The following is a 7383-nucleotide window of genomic DNA, read 5'->3' on the forward strand; positions in this document are numbered from 1 at the left end:
TTGTCCTGCAGTTATAAACCAAAGATTTTCAGCTTGTAAAGAGTATTGAGGTCGTAACTCCAAATGCCTGTTGAAATCTAATGATGGAGCTGAGAAAATGAGAAGGGACACAGCGACACAGATATTTCTGCATTTCGAGTGGGATTTGGACCTGTCTGAAATTGTTTCCTCCGTGCAGCACCACTAGATGTAGTAACCTTTTGCTACCTGTTAAAAGCCCAATTAGTCATGTCTTCTCCTACATCTCAACTTAACCATCTGGTCTTTTTGATTTTCCTGTGGAAAAGGAAGATGAAAGACTGAAATAATAATCCAGAGCCATGCAGCCAGTTGGCAGGAGCGAGGGATGGGATCGGATGTCCTGTTTCCAAGTCTTCACCCGCAGACAAACCCTACTCGAAAAATAAAATCAAAAAAGACAGCTGCCTCTCTTTTGTTTTTCCCTTCACTCCTCCAAATAGAAAGCAATACAGAGTCACTGCTCCACAGATGTTGCAGGGCAAAACACCACCAAAAATAAAACAGAAATATTAATTAAAAAAAAGAAAAAAAAATCCCCAAACCAAACCCAGACTTTGAAACAAGCAGGGAAAAACCCAAACAATGGTAGTAAACAGATTATCCAAAAATTCCGTGTAAGGGTACTCTGTACTGGGCGCAGCATGTAGAAGAGGGAGAAGTAGCACGATGAGTTGCAAAAACCAGAAGACTGAAAACCAATTCCTGTTGTCCCCACATCCAAAATTCTTCAGCAGTGAAGTTACCAGACTCCTGACTGCAAGTGACTTACCCTGAATTTTTCAGTTACCGTGTCATGGATTCAAGAGAAACATAAAATAGAAGCAAAGTAATTGATCTATTCTCAAGCCTGGATTTTTCAGCTGCTTGTGCACCAGGGCACCACAGAGTAAAGATGCAACAGAGAGGTCCTGTTTTCATTTACATGAAATAAGATAAAGGAGAAGTTTTTATTTTCAAAATATATGTTTAAAATGCTCCATGTTTCACATGAGGAGGAAAACTGATCTCCCTTGAAAAATATATTCTGAATTTAAAACTGTAGCTTTTCTACCACGGGCCCTCATATACGATGAACATCTAGATCCAGAATTTATTGCTGCACCTAAGTTAATTTCCAATGTCCTTAATTTCAATGTCTAATTTACTACCGTTCATAGACCACATTCTACTATAATAATATTTTTCTTTTCCCTGCTTTACTTCAGGGGTTAGCTTTTCAAAACTGTTCAACATGTGTACTCAGAGTCAACTTTTCAAATGAACAAATGACTCAGACTGAATCAAAATAACATTCAACTCCCTGCAGCTTACACTGAGAACCACCACAAAGTATTTGAATATAGAAGAAAAAATAGAAAAATCTGATACAAAGCCAACGTGATGAATGAAAAAAGAAACACACACCAAACCTCTACGTCCCCTCTAATTCAGAAACATATACGTATATTTTTTTTCTACATATATATGCGCACACACAAAGGCACAAAATGGAAGGAGGGGGACGAGGTAGCCATGAGGCAATCACATTTTATATAGTAAGATACACAACCACAGACAATAAGATATTTGGGACATTTGCCAGCAGACAACAAACTTATTGTTAATAAATGCTGAAGCAAAACTTCTGTGATTTAAGCTGCCACAGGCACAAACATGATTTATCTCCTTTTTCCATTACCTGTGAGATAAAAGCTTCGGCAGGCAGCAAGCAGAGAAGTTAGCAGCAGAACAGAACCCTATTTTTTTTCTGTAAATGGTTTTAATTTTAATTAGGATTTTTCACATAGCATGTGATCCCAGCCCAAACCCCGACCGGTGGGATTTGGAGACCCCAAACCAAACCCCTGTGCAGCCACATGCCGATACCCCTGGGTTGGAGGCGCAGCGGTGGGATGCAGGCACAAACCTGCTACCCTGCCAGCGCTTCTCTTGGGCATCAGGAAGATGCTCATGTCTGAGCAGGGCGTTGTTATTTCTATGTTTCTAAAAGAAATAAAAAGTGTTGGATGTGTGCATCCAGCTGAGGTTTTGTTTCCTTCACTATGGTTCACAACAGTTGGGGTGACCCTGAGATTTTCTTTAGCTTATCCTGCCAAGACCGCCAGGTACTGCTGTGAGCTGGAGTCCTTATGATACCTCTTCAGAGATTCTCAAATCTGTGTCCAAAACACAATTTACTTCCCCTGTCTGCACCCTCTGCCCCCAGATAAGCAGGGCACACATTTCCTCAAGTTGTCCCTGAGTTACATCCCTGCTTTCCCAAAACAAGTAAAAGAAGTGTCCCTGCTATACTGGAGTCAACAGTACATAGAAAGATGAGCAATTTATCAAAAAGAACAAACAGATGTAGGAGTAGCTGTTCACATAAGCAAATTCCAGAGACTTTTTTACAGCTGTTCATGCTGTTATGATGTCCCTTTGACTGATTTCAAAGCAATTACCATGGCAGCACATCGCACGTCCAGCTTCACATGAGGTGCAGAGCACACGCTCAGCTCTTACAAAAACAGCCTATTGTCAGCTCCCCTACGATCTACTGTATCAACATCTGTTTTCCATTAATCAAAATACATTTTTCTCCAATTCTTAATGCTCACTTTATGTCATATTACTTTTTTGTATCCTCCAGAAGTTTTCTCACCTCTCTCTGCTTTTTGGACCTTCAGGGAGGGATAAGAAGAAAAGCTTTCTACAGACTTAAAGATTGCCAAAGCAAAAGTCCATACAAAAGCTCATGTACCTGAATTTAAATTAACCACAACATTTTAGCAAAGCAGTAAGAGGTTTAGGCCCTCAGATGCACAACAGGGGAGAAGGTCCACAAGGTCAAAGACCTTGATTTATTTTTTTCCTAGCTTAAAATAATTTTTTTTAAAAAAGAAAGTCCATAATTTGGGGAACACAATGATAATATGTAATATCTGAGTAGATATACAGTTCAAGAGAAGCTATCATCTTCACAGAAAAATACACAATACCTTCTTTTAGTATGGTAATGTTGTGCTGTAATCTATATCAAGATAAAGGTATGAGTATATAAGGACAGTGAATTTTTATAGGCAGAAGAGGATGGAGAGATCTTTGTAAAGTATATTAAGAAGGAAAAGTGAAAGTGATACAATAAATAGATCAATCAAAAAAGAAGAATTATTAAAGATTGTTGATCTCCAAGTCCTACTAAAAATGGTCTTCCATTGATCTAGGTTTTGTATAATGTGGGAAAAGGTATGTTTTATAACACAAGTTCATGGAAATACATGAAATCTCTAATCTGGGGACAGACACCAGGCTAATTTAGTGTTAAACAGCTTCGTTCCACAGGAACTGAAGTGAAGGGTTGCGTTCCTCAGCTTTATTCCAAGCAGGAATACTCATTAAAGCTGCCCATGAACAGCACAGGCCTCCTGTACAGACCAACGGCCATCCTGTTAAGCACACATCATTTTTCTATCCCCAAGCTTGCTGTGAAACTGTTTCCAAATGCTTCTTGCAGAATTTCTACTACTTACTAACAACTGAAGACCAACATAGATCACTTTGGTTTCCAGAGCTTTTAACAGCACAGAAATAACGAATAACACCTTTTTTTTTTCATCCTTTTAAAGTGCACTTTGTGCTTCTTGATTCTTAAATCACTTGCAGTGAGATCTCAGTTCCTTCTCCTTCCCAGTTGCCACATGCTTCCTGAAGTGCTTTTTGATCTGCATGTAATAAAAATAACTTAAAAAATTATTATGGAAGCTTCTCCTGAAACCCATGGACTTGCAGCATCAGCTGGGTATCAGAATGGAGCAAGTACGAGACACATCACAGGTAAAGGCACCCTGATGAGACAACTGGGGAGCACTCCAAACCAAGATGGGATGATTCCCAGCTGTTAAGGAGCATTCACCCCCTGTTTAACTGGAAAAGGGAGATGATCCAAAGAACAATCTTAGAACCACTGCTGTGCTAGAGAGGACTTGTTTTGTTTCCCAGTCAAGTCAGCACTATCCACCTCACCACATCCACCCAGCTCCTACCTGTTACAGGAGCTATTGCGTGGGCTACACAGCTTATGGTCTTGACCACAATATCTGATAATTTATTTTGACTGATATTTGGATAAAAACATCTTTCTACATCGTATCTCCAGAGGTCCATTCCAACCCTAACCATTCTGTGATCTGTGCCATGAATCATAACCCTGGGTAGATAAGTAGCAAACTGCGTTCCTACATGCTATTTTTCCCTCTATAAAAAAACAAACCAAAAACAACAACAACAAAAGTCACCACCACTACAAAGGACTGAAGAAGTGAAGTCAGACTGTTGCCCCCACATGCTGAGGCACTGGAGGATGGTTTGGGTCTTTGGGAAACTGTAGGCACACAGTAGAGAGGGACCTTCTTTCACCGCCCTGCTGTTTAGGAGGGGTAAGTGATAAAAAAAATTAAAATCATATGTCAGTTTTTTATTTTATTTTCCTGAGAACATCCACCTGAAATCCAGTGTTTCAGATTAGCACTTTGATTTAACACAGCTCCCCAGCTCACTATCTTTGCAGAAGGGAATCCAAATCTCCGTGCCAACCATGCATTTTTTTTTTTCCTTAAGCAAGCGTGCAAGCAGGTTTGTGAGTAACTCTGCAAACTTGGCATCCCAAGGTGCAAAACAAAGCAGACAGATGGGATGAGACTTCCCCAACCTGCAGCCCCTGATGTGACCTGATGTTGTAGGGAAGAGGATCCTACGGGGAGGACTCCATGTTCCCGGAGAATAATCTATTTTGAAACTACAAGCAATGGTTCCATTTCCCCACATTACCGGGTTATAATGATCTTTGCATAGATAAACAAACGTGTCTTTCTGAGGGAAGAGTAATCATTAAAGAGGAGCCTCTTAAGAAAAGACAAAGTCCACCATCAAGGGAAGATAATAACCTGTAAGTTTAACAGGGACTTCTGAATGATAGACCTTTTATTTCCAGTGTATATTGTGCTACAGAAATTTACTTTTCCTCAACAGACTAGTTACTGTTTCTTTTTCAACCACCTAGTTAAATGCAACTTTAATCCTCCAGTGCCTATTTCTATGATTTTTTTCATGGCTCTGTATTGAAAAATATTGAGAGGGAAGTTGAAACATAATTCAATATCAGTATAAAGTAAAACACTTGTCTACTACATATGAAGCCAGTTTATTCCCAGGCTTGATTTTGTTATCTGCATTATCAGAAGGAAAAAATATGTTTCAAATACTTCAGTACTGCCCAGGTATTTAATTGACAACCGCAATTTAAATGCTTTATAGTGAAAACAGAATACACTAAATATAGGAACTTTCTGGTCTAGGTGTTGGAAAAGAAGTGCTGAGAGAAAAATATGCAAGATTAAGTTTTTATAATTGCTATTAAGAGAGGTTGTTGCTCTTTATGAGTACTATGCAAAATATGTACCCATGAGAAGATCTTAATTTTGAAAGTTAAATCGTGTGTATCTTATATGTATAGAACTAAGCATTTGGGGAGGAAAAAACCCCGTTACCACAAAACCCCAAACAAAAAAAAGCCCCCCAAAACAACCCTCCCAAATATAAAAACTAATGAATGAAACTAACAAAAAAGCCCCAAAGCTCCCAAACAAAATGAAACAAAAACCTAAACAAAACAAACAAACCCAAATGAAACAAAACCACACAGACACAATCCTCCAAACCAAACAAAAACAAGGAACAAAAGTGACACAAAATCACTCCCCATCCCCCTGAAAAAATTTCACCAAAGCAGAGAAATGCCTGGCAAGTTAAAGTCACTGCTTTTTTTGAGAGCAGACACACCTAAAGATATTTGTTCCTTGCAAAAGAGAAACATTAAGCAGCAATGGGTCTATACTTAGATAAACAAATTACTATGAGGCAGTCACATGAGAATTTAGAGAGCATTTACGTATATTCTCTCACTTTGGTTGATCCACAGCAACACAAGCCGGTTTATTGCTCTCTCATCGGGTCCCTCCATCATGCACCCCACAGGTTACAGCTCACAAACCAGTGCTATGACAACCAATAGGCCTTTAATTGACATCCCCACTCTCAGAGAGGGCTGGATCATACCTCACAATGTGCACCTCACACTTTTTAAACCAAAAGTATTTCCACTATAAATGAAGCAGTACCTTTTAATAAATATCTTTTTTAGAAAAAAAAAATAAAAACAAATCACATTCTGCCACAGCAGAAGACATTTCAAGACATTTCAACCACCTTTACAGTGAAATCAACCATGAAAATTGCACAATCCCTACTGCACACGTGGACAGAAGAAGCCAGTTCCAGCCATAGGTTGTCTTGGATCTTCTTTGACTCTGTGTTACGCAATGAATGTTGCTGTACATGTTCTCCTCTTTCTCCTGAGCAGATGGAAGGGAACAAGCAAGGCTTCAGGTCTGGACACCCATTAATTTGCAAGGTACAACTGACAACAGCAAAAACATCTCCATTTGCTGGTGACTTCAGAAGAAGACATGGGGATCCATCCCTAGCCAAGAAAATGCAGAAGAAAAGGACTTCCACGATATTAAAGTCTACCACAAATCACCGTATCTCTTGATTGCCTCCAAAATGTGTCCTCCACCCTTCTTTCAGGGCTGTGACCACATACACAACCTCTTTGCACATGGTAATTCTTCAGGATGACAAGTCATTGTCTGCTTCTTTGGAAAATGTGTTGTTATGGCTTACACAGGGATAAAAAAAAAAATATTTACTTATTAAAAAAAAATAAAAAAAGAAGAAAAAGGAAGACCTTGTTAACTGAATTCAAAGACATAGTTAAGAAGAGTGTTGCTGTTGTCTAATCTGCTTCTCTTTGACCTTGTCCTGCAAGTCTGCCCTAGTCATACATGGTTAAATAAAATAACCCATCTCTAGCACAAACCCATATAAGCTATAAGTAAACTTGCTGTTAGTGATCAGTGAAAAATTAGTTTTCTAACAGAAAGTCATCCTCAAACATAGTGTAGTACAAACTGTACTTCTCAACTGGAGATCCCCTAGGTCCCCAAATCACACCAGTGCTGGGAAAGCACCACAGCTACTTTTAGCCGTTAAAAGCTCCACTTCCTTAAGGCAGCCCTAACTTCCAGAAGGTTTATCAAGGAACACGCTTAGAACATGGAAGGGCAATTCCAAATCCTACTGTTGACGTTCAAGTTTAGTTTTTAACCATATGAAGGAATTGCTCCTCTGGAAACAAACTCACTGGTGGGGTCATACAGCCCTACACTGAGCTCTCCATTTTGCTTGCCTTTATTTCTTTATCGCTTTCATTTTATTATTTAAAAATGCTGGGAGGTTAGAAAAGAGTCAGATCAAGTCAATGTG

Source organism: Columba livia, chromosome 5 (genome assembly GCF_036013475.1).
Source record: "Columba livia isolate bColLiv1 breed racing homer chromosome 5, bColLiv1.pat.W.v2, whole genome shotgun sequence".
Classification (NCBI taxonomy): Eukaryota; Metazoa; Chordata; class Aves; order Columbiformes; family Columbidae; genus Columba; species Columba livia.